The sequence below is a fragment of the Mizuhopecten yessoensis genome, unplaced genomic scaffold (assembly GCF_002113885.1).
Source record: "Mizuhopecten yessoensis strain PY_sf001 unplaced genomic scaffold, ASM211388v2 scaffold9719, whole genome shotgun sequence".
NCBI lineage: Eukaryota > Metazoa > Mollusca > Bivalvia > Pectinida > Pectinidae > Mizuhopecten > Mizuhopecten yessoensis.
In genome coordinates this window covers 238,710-259,989 of record NW_018408188.1, presented here as the reverse complement: position 1 = coordinate 259,989, position 21,280 = coordinate 238,710, and positions in this window count along the sequence as shown.

The window sequence follows — 21,280 nt, the reverse complement described above, 5'->3', positions numbered from 1 at the left end:
TAAGTTTTTTCTTTGTGGAATATCGCTGTATTCTTTACAAATAATTTCATATCTGATATATGGATAGTCAATATCAACAGATGATTTAAGTAACGTACAGCTCTATTACCCTTTCGTTAAATATCTTAATCTCCCCTCTTTTGATTTTACTTGACAACGAGTGTGCATAATTTATCGTTCATATGTAAATAGTGTTCTGTATTGTAATGCTCATCTAGGACATAAATACACGGTATTTTAGACATGTAGGGACCTTACCCAAAATAGTTGTATCTATTGATAATATCCTATGAGACATACGCATATTAACCCAATTTTGTCATTGCTTCACTTTAACAATAAACATTAGTGATTGGGTTGTGAAGAATAGCCGTGGAAAGAGTACAAAATGTTTTTCCGTCTGAAAGTATATTACTTGCAATACTTGAACGGAAGGATTTTGTTCATCATTGCCGACACACACTAAATAGTTACTCACCTATCTAAGTCTATTCGACCCGTCTCTGTGATGAAATTTGTCAGGTCACTTGATTTCATCCATGAGTGGAAGTCGGATCGATTTGATTCAACTTCTACTTCTGCCGTGAGCAACACATCTGATATTCCACTTTCGTAGTTTACCGCCATGATCTGAACCTTTCAGCATACAAATGGAGTATATATTCAACCGGTGTAATAAAGCCAGATTAATCTAAACCGGAGGGTAAGGTTTTTGATGTTTCAAAAAATGAATCCCTAGTGTTTCAGACATTCCGCCTACATATAAGTAAAAGAATATTCTGTGGTTTTTTTTTTCAAAAACATATATCCGTTAAGTAATACTTGAGTGGACAGATTTCAAAAGATTTTCTTTCCATTTTTCCATTTTGCTATGAAAATTACAACTGTTTCTTATACCTCCCAGGGTGCGACGGTTGACCAAGCTTCGATCAGTGGTGAGACGTAGGGGGCATCACCCTTGACGACAGCCAGTAGTTCATGTACCGTCAAATTAGTTTTGGAGCTGCTTCTTCCCTCCCAAGCGTGTAAAGGACTAAGAGATTTGGCATGTGTAACGTTGTACACCAGAAGTGGTTCCCAAGAAGCCATGACTTAACAAAAGAAAGAAATAAAGAAGAAAATGTCATTCGGAACATCCTTTTCCAAATTCGAAACTCTACGATAAAACCCAAGGAGATACAAAACAAAACTTATAAGATCGGCAATAAAATACAATAAATACGTCGTTATATTTATATAACCTCCTGAAAATCCTAAAGCAGATAAGATTGAATAGAATTGCTGGTCATTTAGTCTAAAACCATTTATCAGAATATTTATAGTATTTCTGTATACATTCGACAGCGATCCACGTAAATGTTTTCAATGTAAAACATATCAATCTAGTTATTATCATCTTTTTCAGCTCACGTTTTGGAATATTTGCTAATCGTCCTGCGGAGTAACACTCGTGGTCACCTTTTTTGGTGCTGATAATTTAACCTTTTATGGCAATCAAGACTTCGCGGGTGAATACAATTGTAAGATTCAGTTTTAAAGTTACGTTTTTAAATAACTAATGTATAAAGTACCATAAATGCATATAAAATATTTTATTGGGTCAGAAATATTCATGTACTACATGAAAAATTTCCATATCATATACCGATGAAATATGAAATATGGATGAAATGCACTATCCATGTTCCTAGTTTAGGGGGTTTAGGGGATTGAAAAGTACCCATATTTGAAACAAATACCGTTGATTCTAGTGGGTTGGCACGAGTCCAAGATAGGTCATACAAAACATAATAAAACTTGGCATAAATCTTTTAAAACTAATGAATAGATGCACTGTCGAATCGACTAAAACTATGAACGCCTACTGGGCCCTGTTGTATAATAATAAAGACTGTATTTTTTATAAGGATTTCACATTTTAATCCTGAATGATAGGACTAATTATATGCGAGTTCAAATGCTCAAGTTTAATCAAACTTCCACCAATCAAAAGCTACATTCCAAATAATATAACCTCAAGTGATTAATAATTTATAAATTGCAGTCATCATTGTGTTCACACTTGTTGGGACATATTTTCAAAAATAATGGAAACACGAAAATTGTATCTATCTATACTCTAATAAAGGAGACATAACTCGTCTTGTCCGTTATGTTTTGTGATATTTTACGTCAAATCGACAATTTAAAGTCGACTAATGGCCAGCTTGCACTAAAAGAAGACATTCACAAAAATAAATACGTCGAACCGAAACTTAAATAGGTGAAAAAATGCAATTAATAAAAGAAACAATAATAATCATAAGTTAACAAACTGGTTGTGATATTCATTAACAGATTAATTGAACGTTAACATTTTTCATTATTCCTTTTCTCGGTTATAATGATAATACATTGATTAAAATCAGACAATATGCAATTAGGTTTTATTATTTACCTGTACTTGTAAACAGCATCAGGACAAATACATAGACTAACAGCTGTGAAGTGTCCATCCTCTTTCTCATTGTCGGTAGATAAACTTCTTAATGACTCCTACACATATAGCACTCATGGAGGCACGTTCTTAAATAACCTAGCTGATGATAGTATGGTAAACTCTCTACAAGCAACCAACCAATCAACAATTGATAACACCTGTTCCACACAGTCTGTCGGTTGAAGAGTCTTCTAATTCTGACTACTAAGTAACCAGGAGAAAATGTGATATAGCCAATGACAATGAGTTAAAGATCTAGTCGAACCGATCAAAGACCTGCCCGATAAACATATCCTACGCACTATAGGGAAAGTGTTTTTTCAGAAATAGAGATTCTAAATACGAAGGGTTCACTCCATTATTGATATATTGTAGGACTTGGAAGCTTAACGGTAATAAAGAATTGATAATACACGAACGTATTGGGAGCTTTTAACACATAAAAGCGTTTTAATAGTTACTGTTTTATAGATTTGTAGATTTACAGATAAGTTGGATCGGGTACTCTGATCCCAGACATTGAAATCTCATCATTTTAGCACCCCGTAACCCCTGACGACAAACAGTTCAAAACATCTTTGTGATTTATTGATGTTTTCATACATTGAGAGACACTGTGGCATGTTAAAATTAAACAGAATATATTAAACAAACAACTGATGACTCTAGGTAACCTACTGTAGATGTCCCTAATGTGTGGCAGGGATCCTTAAATACGCACTTATTAGCTCAACTGGCCCGAATGGCCAAGTGAGCTTATGCCATGGTGCGGCGTCAATATTTTACTTTAAACAACTTCTTCTTAATAACCGCAACGCCTAGAGTGATGAAATTTGGCCAGAAGCAAACTGGGATCAAGGGCTACTAAGTTTAATAAAATATATGACCTTCATCTATATTCAAGGTCACAGGGGTCAAATATGTTAAAAACTTTAAACAACTTCTTCTCAATAACCGAAATTCCCAGGGTGATGATATTTGCCCAGTAGCATGCTGGGATGAAGGGCTATCAAATTTGTTCAAATGGATGACCTTCTCTCATATTCAAGGTCACAGGGGTCAAATGTCTAAACACTTTTAAACAACTTCTTCTGAATAATCAAAATGCCCAGGATGTTGATATTTGGTCAATAGCAAACTAGGATGAAGGGCTACACAGTTTGTTTAAAAGAATGACCTTGACTTATATTTAAGGTCCCAGGGATCGAATATGTTCAAAATCTTTGAACAACTTCTTTTGACCAACCAAATGGCTCAGGATGTTGATATTTGGCCAGTGGCATGCTCGGATGAAGGGCTACACAGTTTGTTCAAAAGAATGACCTTGACTTATATTTAAGGGCACAGGGATCGAATATGTTCAAAATCTTTGAACAACTTCTTCGGAATAACCAAATGGCACAGGATGTTGATATTTGGCCAGTGGCATGCTAGGATAAATGGCTACCAAGTTTGTTCAAATGAATAACCTGCACTCATATTCAAGGTCACAGGGGTCAAATGTCTAAAAAAAACCCAAGTGATCCAAGAGGGATCTTGGCGCCCACCATTGTACCATCTTCATTAGTTCTTTGTCAGTTCGATGTTTTCTCTTCTTTCCTCTAATCTGTTTGATCGAGTCATGTAAACAGTAAATGCACTTTGAGGTAACTTTGATCTAAACTTAATACTGATGTGCATGAAAGCCAACCTTCAAAGTGAGTTTGTCATTTCACATATTTACTAGTACAGTACTTGATGTGAAAGAAATAGAATTGATCATTGCAATATGGGAAAGATCTGTTTAGTTCTTCCTTTAGCCATTTTGTGTTTATGATCAGTCTCAAAATATACCAAATTTGAGAAAGATCCCTCAAGTTATTCCTGAGAAATAGTACTAACAAACCTTCAATGTCAAAAATCGAAGATGGCTGTCGGTAGGCTATTTTGTTTGATCAGTTTCAAAAGTAAACATGAATAATAAAGGATAGTGGGGAACCTGCATTGGCTGGCCCAAAAACAAATTTAACACAATGATTCAGCACATTTAAATTACATTTAACACGACAATGTTTGTTATAAGTAAAACAGAATAAAACATTATATTTTTAATTCTTCAACCCTAGTTAAAACCTGACATGATCCACTCCATTCAGGTCTTCCCAAAAAGAGATACACAAAACTCGCACCACAAAGAAGACACCCTGGCAGTATTTCTATAGAAAATCTGAAAAAAAATCATCACATTTTCTATATCACGGACAGTTCGATTCAAATCGAAGTAATGACAACTGAAAAATGTACTGCCCCCCAGTTAATGTGGAAGGGACTATAATTTCTTTTATTCATAAATTTTTCAACAGCCTAAACTATTTTTGTTGGGCGAGTGACTACTCCACTTTTGACAACTTTTGGTCGCCCGAGAAAGACTTTAATCGCCATTGGCACTGCTGCACAACAAGGGAACAAGGGGAACCTACATATAAAATTTGAAAAAGATCCCTCCCGTACTTCCCGAGAAATAGCGATAACAAACTTTCACTATCAAAATCCAAGATGGCTGCCTGTCGGCCATGTTGTTATCCGATCAGTCTCAAAAGTTGCCCTGCACAGCTAATGACAAAGGAGAACATACATATCAAATTTGAGAAATATCCCTCTGGTACTCCGTGAAAAATACTGATAAACTTTCACTATCAAAATCCAAGATGGCTGCCTGTCGGTCATGTTGTTATCCGATCAGTCTCAAAAGTTGCCCTGCACAGCTAAAGACAAAGGAGAACATACATATTAAATTTGAGAAATATCCCTCTGGTACTCCGTGAAAAATACTGATAACAAACTTTCACTATCAAAATCCAAGATGGCTGCCTGTCGGCCAAATTGTTATCCGATAAGTCTCAAAAGCTGCCCTGCACAGTAAAGGACAAAGGGGAACCTACTTATAAAATTTGAGAAAGATCGCTCTGGTACTTCGTGAGAAATACCGATAACAAACTTTCACTATCAAAATCCAAGATGGCTGCCTTTCGGCCATGTTGTTTATGCGATCAGTCTCAAAAGTTGCCTTGCACAGGTAAGCACCAAGGGAAACCTACATATAAAATTTGAGAGAGATCCCGTTGGGACTTCCCTAGAAATAGCGATAACAAACTTTCACTATCAAAATCCAAGATGGCTGCCTGTCGGCCATGTTAATTATCCGACCAGTCTCAAAAATTGCCCTGCACAGCTAAGGACCAAGGGAAATTTACATATGAAATTTAAGAAAGATCCCTCAGATACTTCGTGAGAAATACCGATAACAAACTTTCACTATCAAAATCCAAGATGGCCGCATGTTGTTATCTGATCAGTCTCAAAAGTTGCTCTGGTACTTCGTGATCAGATGATGGTGGGCTAAAAAAAAAAAGCAAATTCTTCTGAATAACCAAAATGCCCAGGATGTTGATATTTGGTCAGCAGCATGGTAGGATAAAGGGCTACAAAGTTTGTTTAAATGAATTACCTTGACTTATATTTAAGGTCACGGGTCAAATATGTTTGAAACTTTTAAACAACTTCTGAAGAATAGCCAAAAGGTGCAGGATGTTGATATTTAGCAAGTAGCATGCTTGGATGAAGGGCTTTTTAATTTGAATAACCTTGACTCACTTTCAAGGTCACATTTGGAAAATTATGTGTAACATTTAAATACCTTATCTTAATAAACAAAAGGATAGGGTGGTACTATTTTGCAAGATGCATCCTGAGATGAAAAGCTATAAAATGTGTTCCACGTAATGACCTTATTGGACTTTTAAGGTGACAGGAGTGAAATGGTTTTTATATCTTTTTACAGGTTCTTTTGAATGACTTATAGTCATATATACTGATATTTTGCCTGTAGCTTTATTTTAGATCACTTTTAAGATTACAAGTGTGAAATTTAGACCAGGTGAGCGATGCAAGCCCATTGGGCCTCTTGTTAAAATAATCCCATTCTCTAAACCAACAAATTACCCTGCACACACACACATGCAATACGCATAAACAACACACATAGAGGCACGTCCTTAAATAATCTTGATATGACTTGAACAAATATATGTCATAGGTCTACATAAAACGTTAATCTACTCTGTTAGATACAGTAATGGTCACATACGTTAAAGCAAATGCATTGATTGACAAAATGGTAAGTAATAGATCAACTTCCTTAATTGGTGGTGGTGCCTTGCACAAATAAGACTGATTGCTTTTTAGTAAGGTTATACTGGTTGCTCAACAGAGGCTTTATCCAAACATCTTTCTGGCATTATTATTTATTTGTTGAGGCTTAACATCAAATGCAAATAAAAGGATAAAAACGGCAAAATGGTTGTATCAAACTATCAAAAAGAAGTGTAAACGCTAGATTCTACTGTTGAGGCCAAATATACTGTACAAGAAGTGTTAACGCTAGATTCTACTGTAGAGGCCAAATGTACTGGACAAGAAGTGACAACGCTAGATTCTACTGTAGAGGTCAAATGTACTGTACACAAAGTGTAAACGCTAGATTCTACTTTAGAGGTCAAATGTACTGTATAAGAAGTGTAAAAGCTTGATTCTACTGTAGAGGCCAAATGTACTGTACAAGAAGTGTAAACGCTAGATTCTACTGTAGAGGCCAAATGTACTGTACACGAAGTGTAAACGCTAGATTCTACTGTGGGGTCAAATGTACTGTACAAGAAGTGTAAACGCTAGATTCTACTGTAGAGGCCAAATGTACTGTATACAAAGTGTAAACGCTAGTTTCTACTGTAGAGGCCAAATGTACTGTACAAGAAGTGTAAACGCTAGATTCTACTGTAGAGGCCAAATGTACTGTACAAGAAGTGTTAACGCTAGATTCTACTGTAGAAGCCAAATCTACTGTACAAGAAGTGTAAACGCTAGATTCTACTGTAGAGGCCAAATATCTGTATGTACTTATTAATGGTTCTCACGTGGACTTTGTTGAAAATTTCTTTCGTGTTCACACCTTGCCTTATTGGGATGGTGGTGTTAATGACTATTTGTCATTATTGTTAATAGTAAAAAACTGCCTTTTTCTAATGATTCTAACCAAGTTTAAAGCTATAACACGTCTCTCCACTGTCTAAATAAATAATAAACATGTTAAAAGAACAAAGTCTCCAATACTTACTGGTATATTTTCTTCACATTTTACTGATGTGTTGATGAACACAATAAAATCAAAAGAATAACTGATGCACCTTATATATAAACAATTCATTATACACTGACACTCATATACGGAAACAATATGTAAAGCCAAAAGGAAAAGGGAACTACATCACCATTATATTTCAGCCCTATGAAAACTGTCTGTAAAATTACATGTATGTTAATACACCTGACCAAGAAATGTATATGTATTGTTTCACAGCCAATCGACAAAGCGATTAATTTAGAGCCAAACAACACGTTAAGATAAGCAATCACAAAAATGACTTAATCAGCCTAGAAATAAAAACGTTCAAAATGTACAATAATTGAACTATTTCATCATATTTAAGGTCTTTAAGTCATTGAAATCGCAAACGAGAGTTTCTTTAAGTATTTCCTGTTCTTAAAGAAAATAAACAAAGATAAACGGATTTTAAGGTAAGTGAACCTTTTTAAAAGTTCAATTCATACAGACATGCGATAAATGATAATCCTTTTTATGAAATAATTTGTTTTAGATAATGTATCAATTGTTATTTATTGCACATATTTAGTCTGAACATTTCACTTATTATATGCATTTCTCTATTGATTATGTAAAAAATGAGATATTTGTCAATTTCATGCACATAATCGTGAGTGTTTGAAAGCTTATAATTAGTAAATGATAGTTAAGTAAATCACAATAATTTCATTCCAAAAACAATGATTCAATTGAAAACACCAGATTACACGAGTTCAATGGGACACAATATGTAGAAGTCTTGACAGCAGTAATTGCGAAAGAAGTTGCTAGATAAATTTCTGAGTGAGAATTTCAAACATTTAAGAAAAATGTATTTGAAGTTGTCTTTTATCGTGTTGCTTTGTGTTTTTTTCTAACTTTTCTTCAGGTGTTGATTGGACGGCGTTGAATCATCCAATGCAATTTGACATCTTAACAGAGGACAACGGCTGGATGCTGAAACACAATAATTCCCCTATTTACTTGATGTAAAGTAGTATGTTGTTCAAATGAAGAATGGCATGTCATTGGTTTTGACAATTTGATTTCGACATAACTCAAGTCCTTTCGAATAGGATTAAAAATAAAAGTTTGCATATAGAATTGTAATAACGTGAACTATGTAACAATGGTGCACGTAGTACACCATTTTATGATTATAGTACATCCGTTTACCATTTTTGATTGAAATTTCGAATTTCAAATGATGTATAGCAAACCAAGAATTTTTAATACTAATAAGCATTGGACGATCCTAAGCAAACAAACCCCTTTTCTCTAAAAATTATATAAAAAGTGTGCAACTAGTCATATAAACCTGTTTTTACAACCATCCCTCAATACAAATATATCTAATAAAAATATTCCTTCTTGATGTCAAGTGAAAATAAATATTGATTTTTTTTCCAGAGTGCTACAACATCATGAGTGACATTAATATTCCAAAAGACAGGACAAGTGACTTAAATAAGAGTAAGAAAATTCCTACAGCTACAGTCCGACTACTATCAGTCACAATAAATTGCGACCACTTGATGGATGGAGTAAGTCAACAAACCAAATAACAAGTTGTTTCAATCATATAGTAATAACAGACCATGTCAAACCATCCGGTAGTAGTCAGCAGTGTGTGGAAAAACCGTTGGACAAAGGATACAAGTAATGCTAAGAGCGTGTAGTGCTGTGTCAATTATACAATGTCCGCGAACTACCCTGGCTACCGCTTTGCCACTCATCATGCGGGATACAGCATTTGAGGCCTAGATATTCTCTAACAGCTTAAACAAACCAGATCCGTTCATGATATACCCAATAGCACCCAGGAAACTCATCATGGTGTGAAATCCACCAAGAGGAAGCAGTGTTTTTACAAAATCGCTGTTTTGTTGGTTCGTTGCAGACTATTGTGTGCGATTTCCAGGATAACGGGTGATCAAATGTCAAAACGGGTGTTGTCCCATAGCGTCTTGATGATGAAGCGACAAAGTGAAGAGTTGAATATATACAAGATGGATCACTGGGGTCCATATCAATCATAGGAAGAAATGTTATCGATGACTTACCTGGGTAGTTTCCACGTTGTACCATCTACATGAATCCAGGCCAGCTGAGAATCGGTGACTTGAGTGGCCATACAACTGCACCAGCTATCATGTAGATCCAGCTTTCATGTAGCATCAACCTTCCTGAGGTCTGGTATGCTTTCAAGGTTTGCATATCTTATTTCTGACATCTGGGTGGACGGTGCTTTGTAATACCGTATATCAATATTTCCTAGGGCCACAAGCTCATCTGCAGAAACGGATACTCGGGGTATTGGATAGCTCACTTTAACTCCAGGTGTTACTCCAGCGATTATGCCCATTCCATGTAATGTATTGTGCCAATCCAGTGTCCTCAGATTATGGTCCACGTTATCTGCTACATATTGCACTACACCACTGCCCGGAACGTATCCGGCGATGGCTGTGCCCTGCGCAACTGCAGCGCTGGATTCAAACTTCTGAACCTCCGCATATGGGGAACAAAATTCTAGATTGTGCAATGTGTCGATCAAGAATTTGGATGCAAAGTAATGTTGCATCTGGACACCAAGTCCTATTTGCTAGGGACAGATAGTCACTCTAGGTCTAGCCGCCTGGATAAATGCTTTGCCAATTGATGCTACCTTTTCGCTAAATAGTGTTTTCAAAAGAATTTGAAGACTTTATGGAATGCAACCAATGTTCTTTTCGGTGGATGCTAAGACGGAAGCATCTACATACATTTTCGAAGTATCGGTGGATAGGATGTCACTTCTCAACAGTTTGGCTGCTGTCGTTATGATAGCTCGCTTTTCGGACTCTATATCATTCTGTGATGGGCATGTATAAAAAGACTGCAAAATGGATTTTGCTGTTCTTTTGAATGTTACCACATTGGATTAAGTCTGCTATGGTCATCTGGCCAACATCATGATCCTTAAGCTACATCCCGAAAAGTCTGGTGGCAACTCTTCGGTCGTCCTCGATTAGGGGTAGCTGTTTTTATGCATTTCTCCATCTGTGGTACGTAGGCCAGTGGTATCTGCTTTTTTGTTCTGAAATTGCTACTGTAGGATTGATGATAGACTGCATCGGCAGCGTGGAGGTCTTGCGCAAACTCAGTCCTACCCAGGACCTTCGTAGCCCAATCGTCATTTATTTCTTCACACAAACTGATTATTGTTTTTTGAAAATCAGTTGTTCTCACAGAATAAACGTCATTTCCTCTATTCTTTGCCACGTTTTTTACACTCTGGCCACACAACAGACAGTGGTCCTTGAAACGTTCGGGACGCAAAATACTTGCCTGTTTGTCACTGCTTGTTGGATTTCCTGTCTTGCTTTTCTTGAATGCGTCGATACATTTTTGGTTGCTGTATGTCCGACGGTAGTCCTTTTGAATTGATTCACCTGCACGCGTGGTAAGTGTATCCCCACGCTGTCTACTTGAGTTGTTGAAACCATCGCTACCGTTATCTCGTAGTACGACTGTTGGGTTCCCATTGTCTACGAATTCACCACACAGCACACATCAGCTCAATTCTTAAGTGTGGAATTTCTACATTAATGAGTCTGAAATGCAAATTTAAGATAATTAAATCCAACAACTCTTTTTGTTTGTTTGTTTGATTTCGTTTAACGTCCTATTAACAGCTAAGGTCATTTAAGGACGGCCTCCCCTGTGTGCAAGATGCATGCGTGTAGTGTATGTGTGTGTATTTTGGGAGGCTGCGATATGTTCGTGTTTGTCTCCTTGTGATAGCGCGGAACTGATGCCGACTTTATAGTGCTACCTCACTGAAACATACTGCCGAAGACACCCAGCAGGACGCCCCACCCGGTCACATTATACTGACAACGGGCGAACCAGTCGTCCCACTCCTAATTTGCTGAGCGTTAAGCAGGAGTAGAAACTACCATTTTTAAAGACTTTGGTATGTCTCGGCCAGGGGACAGAACCCAACAACTCTTTTGTAAGCTGTATGCATTAGCAAATTCCGAAGCAAACATATTCATTAAATAATGTGTTTATATCAATATTTATTTATTGATGTGTTCTACAATTAAAATTTAAAATAAATTAATAAATAAATTAAGAAAAAAATAAGAAAAAAATGTAATGATAACGTAAGTGTCAAATAAATTAGAAAAAGAAAAGATATTTAGACAATATGAAGAAACAGATTGAAATGATACAAAATAAATTAAACTTAACTGAACCAAACTGAGTCGTGGAAAACGTGTGGGTCCCTTTGGTTGAATTCAAGCACAGTTGACGGTCAAAACATACTCCCCGGCGGTATGAAGGTTGTCATATATTTATGCCATTAATAAAATTCAGGAAAAAGAAAAATTCTACATTTTCTTTCAGTATTATAACACTAAACTGCACAATACTTCCGACAGTGATGCGCCGAAATTCTTCTATAAAGTTACGAAAATGTCTGTTTTATTTTCCTGATCAATACATGTGTATTTTTCGACGAATTGGGTTATATAACGAAGCCAATGCTAACGCTAAATAATTATCTTGATGTACGCAACATTTTGTTCAAAAGGAAAGCAAAGCAAGAAGAAAGAATTAAAAGCAAGAAGAAATAATTGAACGAAAAAAAGAGAAAATCAACTTAGCATTTACGCAATATACCGTAGATATTATTTTCCGCATAGATAATGTTATCTTTCAAACTTGACAAATTTCACATTTCAGTTGCATAAGTTGGGTTTGGTATTGCAGGAAATGCTTCCATTGACTTGAAAACATAATTAAATAAGAGTTATTAACAATAAAAATTCCGCCTATTAAAAACAACAACACGGTTCGAAGCATGTTTCAATATTCTAAGCGTATCGTCTTTAATTCAAATGCAAACATATTTCGATATGAATTAGACACATTGATCAAGTATTAGTAATTCAACTTGTTTATCTCACCTTCAATATAGCTTGTCGTCACAATAAAAAAAATACTGGCAGCAGAAAGTCATCGTCTGCAAAACAGCCAACAATCAATCGGAGTGTTCTCCCTTTGGACTTACGGCAGCCTATAAATGCCATGTTCACCCTTTTGGACACGGCAAATGTGTGAACGTGATTTGCAGACAGTGGCAGGCCTTTGGTGACAATTACGAAAGCAATTATGGCTGGATCGGTCGCTGAATCGACGGAAAACAAGTTTAATTTATATTAGGAATGCTGTATGTAACAGTAAACACAACTTCTGGTGTCTATGTGTGTGTTTATTTGAGTAATTGCCGACCAGCGAGCGATTCCAAGTGAACATTGCAAACCAGGTCATCGATAATTATTTGTGTGTTCGTGTGAACAAGCTAACTGGGAAGTGTTTACAAGCAGTAAAGCGAAGTAAAACTGCATACCTTCCTTTAAACATTAAGTGTTTTGCGATATCGGAAACCTACTTTCAATTTGATCCAAACTTCTTGGAAATGCTTGACATGGACCCGGAAGTCACGTACATTTTGTTTTCATGTTTCGTATCTTTGAATTGAACATTCACAATATTGCAAATACTTCTCTTTGACTTCAATTTTATTGGAAGGATACGAATACATGATCAGAAAATGGATTGTTTTAGTTTCTCCCAATATGGATATAGATGTAAAATAGTTATAAATTACATGTTCGTGACAGGACTCAGTGTGAAAGTTAAAATTGTCGTGTCAACGAGTTGAACAGTCGCTTTGTTTTTAATGCATTTAAAACGTTATTTTTTATTAATAAATTCACAAAAGTAATTGATACCATTACTTAACACATTACATTTTATGTCCAAATTGGCATGATGATATTCCGATTTCAGACTTAATGGGAATATATCATGTTCACAAAATGGACACATACGGTAAGTTTGGAATCTAGAACTGTTCCTGTCAATGAGTTGAACATACACAATTTCTTAGTATATATGCATTTACTTTTTTTTAATCAACAAATTCATAAACCCTACTCAGATGATAAAATTTGCATGATAAATATATTCTAAGTAGGTAGATTTGTGTTCAAATTGAAAAATTTGGTTAAAATATTGCGTTCGTGACTTTGACACAAAGGTTAAGCAGAACTTCTGTGTCCACTAATGAACGTGCATATATTTCTTGGATAGCCATTTAGGATTTTTCATATATAATATTTTTCATCAAAAATTTTATAAATCCAACTCGGATGATAAAATTCCTTGATTCATATATTCTATGTGGTAGGATTGTGTTCGTGACTTGGACACAAAGGTCAAATAGAACTTCTTGTGTCCACTAATAAACGTTCATATGTATTTTTATTCATGTTTAAGGACATCACAAATCCCAAAACTCAGTGATAAAATTGATTTATTTATATTTTTCTTAATCATATTGTTATCTGCATGATTGTGTTCCTTATTAAATTTAATGGAAATATCATGTTCATGACATGGTCAAAAACTCAGTTAAACTTTTAGTGTAAGTGAATTCGAAAATAGCATTCATTATGTTTCGACCTATGTTTAAGAATAAGTTTTGACGAACTTGAACACAGCAAAACACTGCTACCGACCGACATGGTTCTTAAGCATTTAGGAATAACTACTTGTTGTAACTAAACAGAAATTAGATCTATCAAAGTGCTCACATATATAGAGGATCTCACATGAGTTTCCAATGATATGAAATTTATGTAAAAATCTATGAGTCCCATCTGAATTTTGTGAGTCCATGACCCGGGACTCACACATAGAGTTATCACTGTGTATAGACGGCCAGTAAAAACAAATTAGGGGCAAGTAGAAACAAAAGTTTTTCGTGCAGACTGCGTCATAATCCAAAAGCTTTATATAGTTAGTGTAATAAACAAAATGTATGTAATGGGTGTTATTACACTCATAACGGGGTAATCATATGATAAATAAATGTTTGTTCATGACATGGACACCACAAAAAGCGAAATTAATTTTCTTGTATTTATTTGAAGTTGATTAACCTTGGTAGGGATACTTTAATGTGTTTCTCAAAAACATGCTATGTTATGTATATCCTGTGAAATTTGTAGACTATGCTTGATATTTACTTTAATGACACATTTTCAGCTGAAATACCTCATGATGCACCTGTTAAATAATTCAGTTATTGATGCAGATAGCCCAAACAAGTAAAATCTGCTGCACCGTACGGCCATTTACGACTCGTTAGTGTATGACACAAAATCTGGCATATAATATCTTCCACACGTACTTAAATTTTATTGCAGATTATTCAATATCTATTTTCAGAACAAGGGTATTTCCAAGGATATCCCTGAGAACAAGGAAAGAAGTAGCACCACTGCTACCAGTAGCAATGCCCGTTGAACCACCAGTTGTCGACACCTCTATATCTAAGCAGGCCTGGCGAATGCGAAAGCACCGTGAAAAAATAAAAGCTTCACTGTTGCAAGACCAATACAAAATGTACCGTGCACAGGAGACGTTAAGGCTCCAAGAATTCCGACATAACATGTGCGATGAAACAAGGGCAAAATATAGAGGCAGTACGGATCAGGCAGCAAAAATACAGACAAGCAACTAAAGATGACCCGAAGAAAACTTACCACGAGACGGGATCAGACGAAAAAAGAAGATTATTGGAAAGAGAAGAAAAGAGAACAGTGAACAAAACAAAGCCCTCAACAAAAGAGAGAAAAGCGAGAAAGGAGAAGAGTGAAGTATCAAGCAAAAAAGAGCAAAATGTCAACTATAGCATTGGCACCAGCTCCTGAACATAAAGGGTACAACAGCGCTGACGCAAACGGAAGGCAGTGAAACGGGCTCAGCATGCCTAGGGACCATGAACATTTTGCGACTGTGGTTGATACCATGATTAATAAGGCAACTCCAACCAAAAAGAGGGCATTGACAAACTGGAGCATCTTTCGAACTAGAAGCCAAAATAAAATGGGTTTCCATAAAGAGACCCTAGGTGACCTGAGATATTCCATAACAAGTCTTCGTTTGTTTGTTTGATTTTGTTTAACGTCCTATTTACAGCTTAGGTCATTTAAAGACGGTCTCCCCTGTGTGCAAGTTGCATGCGTGTAGTGTATGTGTGTGTATTTTGGAAGGCTGCGATATGTTCGTGTTTGTTTCCTTGTGATAGCGCGGAACTGATGCCGACTTTATAGTTCTACCTCACTGAAACATACTGCCAAAGACACCCAGCAGGACGCCCCACCCGGTCACATTATCATGACAACGGGCGAACCAGTCGTCCCACTCCTAATTTGTTGAGCGTTAAGCAGGAGTAGAAACTACCATTATTAAAGACTTTGGTAGGTCTCGGCGAGTGGAGAGAACCCAAAGCCTTCTTCACAGGGGCGAACGCTCAACAAATGGCCAAAAGTGAGGCATTGTCAAGGGAGACATTAGGAAGAAGAAAGTTATTTAGAAAGGAGAGAAGAGATAAGGTCCCAAATTTGGTCGCCTCTTACGATCATGCAATTGGGGGCAGCAGGTAAAATTCTTACGCAGGTCAGTTGTAAGTTTTGTGAGTGGCGGACATTACAGGTAAACAAGAACCTGGCTGATTGCGCTTTTTATTCATGGGCTCTCGTCGCTAAAGCCTGATGAAGGAGCCATAAACTGTTGGCCATTTAAATAGTTGATGACAACCTACCACCGTCAGTGACAGAGGGCCTGACGCTGATGGTCAAAACTCAAAACATATGTCTGCCGACATACTTACCCGAACCTGTGTGGTTGGGTGGATGGTAAAGTCATGTACCCAACATTGATGTTGTGTAGTAGAGCGAGTCTGTGTGACTATTATCTACACTCATTATCCGAGCCAGATACTGTACGTCTGAGTGACTGACCTAGGATAGGTCTGTGTGACCAATGCAGCATCGACCCTACGGTTGGCTGGTATGTGTGACCAACGGCAACACCGATCCCGGGATTGGCTGGTCTGTGCGACCATGTGTACCTCATTGGTTTATTGGCCTGTGTGACCAATGGTGACTCCCAATGTGATCTGTGTTACTTTATGGGAATGTTTGGTGAGAGATGGACTAACTACGGATGGACAGTATAATCAATGTCATCACGTTACTGTGGAAGAGGATGTACAAGTGCCCAAAAGCTACATGAACTGTAGGGTATTCCATATTGATTCAAAAGTTATCATTTGTACATATATTATTGTTCATTATTGAATATTTAGTTTCTATTTTGCATTTGCCTATATGTCTTTAGTAAACCAAATTGCAGTATATGATCATGTATACTACAATTTACAGTGATACGGCCAGTGTAGGAATACAGCTAGTACAAGGTAAACAAACATGGCCGCCACACACAACCGGTATCAGCTATAAAAAAAGACCAGAGCTAGCATATCAGATTTTTAAATTTGCAATTTTCAGCTTCAATCCAATTTCCAACTAACAAAAACTTAAGACATTAAAAGTTGATAATAATGAATTGAAAAAACTCACGCAATTTGCCAAAAATTGATGTTTGCACCAATGCAGATACGAAACTACCATTTTTCCTTAAAAACGCAATTTTTCAAAACGTCGTCTGCTACTGCATCAGACGCTGAATAAACACGATAACTGAATCGAGTTCAGATGACATGTCGCTATCACCGCCCGACATTCGGAATTCCCGCTTGGGTCTTCACCAGAAAGTGAAAAAAGATCTAACTATTCAAGCTGAAATGTTAGAAAATGGCTTTACTGATGGCGACATGGATCTATTGCTGTCTATGAAGTTTGAAGATACTGAATACTTGTCAGCATCAACTGTTTTGAGTGAAACTAAAACAAATAAGATGGAAATGAACTTGCATAATTCTGCTTTGGATGAGTTACCGCCACCGGAAACCCCATGTATGACCATAAATCATGGCAGGTTTCATAAAGCATCAGAGGATGCAATAGAAAATCTTTTCAACGAACGCCAATCAAAGAATACAAAGCAGAACACTGCGTTGGGGTTGAAAGTCATTCAATGTATGTATATATTTTGAAGTCAATAACGTGCCGTGTAACTGAGAGCAACTCAGCTAAAACACGGTATAAAAGTAAACTCTGGACCTCGCGAACATCTGAAAAAAGGCAGAAAAAAAGGAGAAAAAATGCGTTCGTTTTGACAAACAAATGTTGATGTGGAGAAAGGGAAATAACTCAATTTAACGGATCCCATTTTTTTCTAAATTTTAGATTGGAATATGGAGGTCAGGGGACGACACATGGACTTGGCTACCATGCCTGTGGATGATTTGGCAGACTCCCTAAGGTAGTTTTATGCAGAAGCAAGGCCAAAAAAGCCCGAGATAGCTAGTACAGATGACAGCAACATGTACCACAAGAACACTCAATAAACATTAGGGGGGCAATTAATAGACACCGGAAAGACATACATCGTAACATAGATATCATCAGATATAAACAGTTAAGAAACAGTGATGGGGTATTAGACGGCCTTCTGAAACAACGGGCAAGATCGGGCACTATTAAACCAACAAACCACAAAGCTATTATTAAAATATTACATTTAGAAAAAATATCCACCTACCTCTCAAATGATGCCAGAAATTCAATTATACTCAGACAAAATGTTTGGTTCAATTTAAGTGTTCACTTTGTAACACGCGGAATGACATTCCACCATCAGCTTTCTACAAATTTGTTTACTTTTTACAACAAGAGATCCCAGAGGGATCTTGGCGCTCACCATTGTACAATCTTCATTAGTTCTTTGTCAGTTCAATCTTTTCTCTTCTTTCCTCTAATCTGTTTGATCGAGTCATGTTAACAGTAAATGCACCTGGAGGTAACTTTTGATCAAAACTTAATACTGATGTGTATGAAAGCCAACCTTCCAAGTGAGTTTTTACAACAAGAGATCCCAGAGGGATCTTGGCGCTCACCATTGTACAATCTTCATTAGTTCTTTGTCAGTTCAATCTTTTCTCTTCTTTCCTCTAATCTGTTTGATCGAGTCATGTTAACAGTAAATGCACCTGGAGGTAACTTTTGATCAAAACTTAATACTGATGTGTATGAAAGCCAACCTTCCAAGTGAGTTTTTACAACAAGAGATCCCAGAGGGATCTTGGCGCTCACCATTGTACAATCTTCATTAGTTCTTTGTCAGTTCAATCTTTTCTCTTCTTTCCTCTAATCTGTTTGATCGAGTCATGTTAACAGTAAATGCACCTGGAGGTAACTTTTGATCAAAACTTAATACTGATGTGTATGAAAGCCAACCTTCCAAGTGAGTTTGTCATTTCACATATTTACTAGTACAGTATTTAATGCGAAAGAAATGTGATTGATCATTGCAATATGAAAAGATCGGTGGAGTTCTTCCTTTAGCCATTTTGTTTTTAAGATCAGTCTCAAAATATAACATGCACAACGAAGGATCAAGGGGAACCTACATATTTGAAAGACCCCTCAAGTTATTCCTGAGAAATATTACCAACAAACCTTCAATGTTAAATGTCTAACATGGCTGTTGGTAGGCCATTTTGTTTGACTGATCAGTTTCAAAAGTAAACATAAAAAATAAATGATAGTGGGGAACCTGCATTTGCTGGCCCAAAACAAATGTTGGGGAGAGTAAAAAATTTGAAGCACCTGCCCAAATGATATATTGGTGGCACAAATAAATTTGGGAAGAAATATTTCAACAGCATTTAACACAACGCTTCAGCACATTTAAATTACAAATAATATGACAATGTTTGTAATATGTAAAACAGAATAAAACATTTTATTTCCAATTCTTCAACCTTAGTCAAAACCTGACATGATCCACTCCATTCAGGTCTTCCCTAAAAGAAATACACAAAACTTACACCTCAAAGAAAAATGAACCAGCCCCCCCCCCCCCCCCCCCCCCCCCCCCCCCCCCCAGTTAATGTGGAAACTATAATTTCTTTTACAGTCGCCCAGAGTATTTTTGTTGGGCCAGTGATTACCTCAATTTTGACAACTTTTGGTCGCTCAAGCAAGACTATAACCGACATTGGCGAGCAAGCGACAGTCCATTCCAAGCACTGCTGCACAACATGGGCACAAGGGGAACCTACATATAACATTTGAGAAAGTTCCCTTTGGTACTTCTTGAGAAATACCGATAGCAAGAAATGTGTAAGGACGGACGACGGTGATTTAAATAGCCCACCATCAGATGATGGTAGGCTAAAGATGAAACACTTGATGGCGAATGCCTCACAATCAATCCCTTTACTCAACAAAAAAATACCTATGCGAAATATATTCTGCTGAAACTCCGTGTGATAAGAGAATGTACAGTACTGGTACAGTCAGTTGTCCTGTTAACATGTAAACAATCCGACCTAGCTGACGGTCCATGTGCACTGTTCACACAATACAAAAGAAACGCTGTTGAAGCTCCTCATAGTCTCAAAATCTGGTATACAAGGCAACCATTTCCCAAACGACATTTGTAAACCTGCTGGTGTTGACAAAAATACACACATCACTGCCTCAGAGCAACTGCAATCCAGTTTTTAAATGACCAGGGTCACGAGGCACGGCACATTATGCTCATACACGACAAATATTTCAATCCGTCGAAAAAAGGCTCTGAGCCCAGCGTTGTCAACAATGTCACTCCCTAGCAAAGAAACCACCGGTGATCACGTAGGCCCTATTGTAGTAGCCCCCGCCTGTCGAATCGTCACTAATGATCAACCTCGTGTACTAGATGGTAATACCTCTCAAATCACTTTCTCGAACAATACGTCACTGACATCAGCTCCGGGATTCTTTGCTAATGCAATATTCCATGGCTGTACGATAAATTTTTCAAAATAAATAATGAAAAAGGAATAATTCCTTTACTTTTTTAAAAATAATCCTTTGACCTGGACTAAGCGTTATTTCAGAAGCCGTATCACTTATATCTGATATATATCAATGCGCGATATAAATCTTTTCTTCTAAAGAACACAGAGTAAAACAGAATTGGATTTACTTTGTGACAAATTTACACAATTGTGTGAAAAATGAATTTGAACTTGTGATAACTTTTGTGTGTATCTGTTGTTTATGACAACATGAGTGACTTTATTATTTCTTCTTGATTATTCAGTCGATATGAATACAATTTGGGTGACAGATAAATATTTCGCCCGCTATTTATCTGTCACCGAAATTGTATTCATATCGACTGTATACTAGCATCTGGTAACAGTTCAATGCTGAAATGATATAGAGAATGAACTTTGTTGTTAGTGTGTGTGTAATGGGTGTTTATTATCTTTAATACCATGTACGGTTCTTGCCTTAGTTATAAGGGAATCAAAAGTCAAGTTATCCCGGTCGGTTCTCGTTACACCAGCCAACCGGTTAAATTTGGAATCAAGGTGTGGGAACGGGCAGATTCCACAAATGGATGTGTAGACCAACTCCAGATTTATTCTGAACGAGCAGGTATGTTTACTCTATTGGCAAGTTAAATTCACGTACAATAATATCCGACTGTCATGGTATCTTACTGTAGCAGAACTGAACTTGGGTCGATCATCGGCGACCAGATCGCTCAATTGATAGTCTGTCAAGGGTTCCGAGGATCCCCGGTTCGAACCCCGGTCT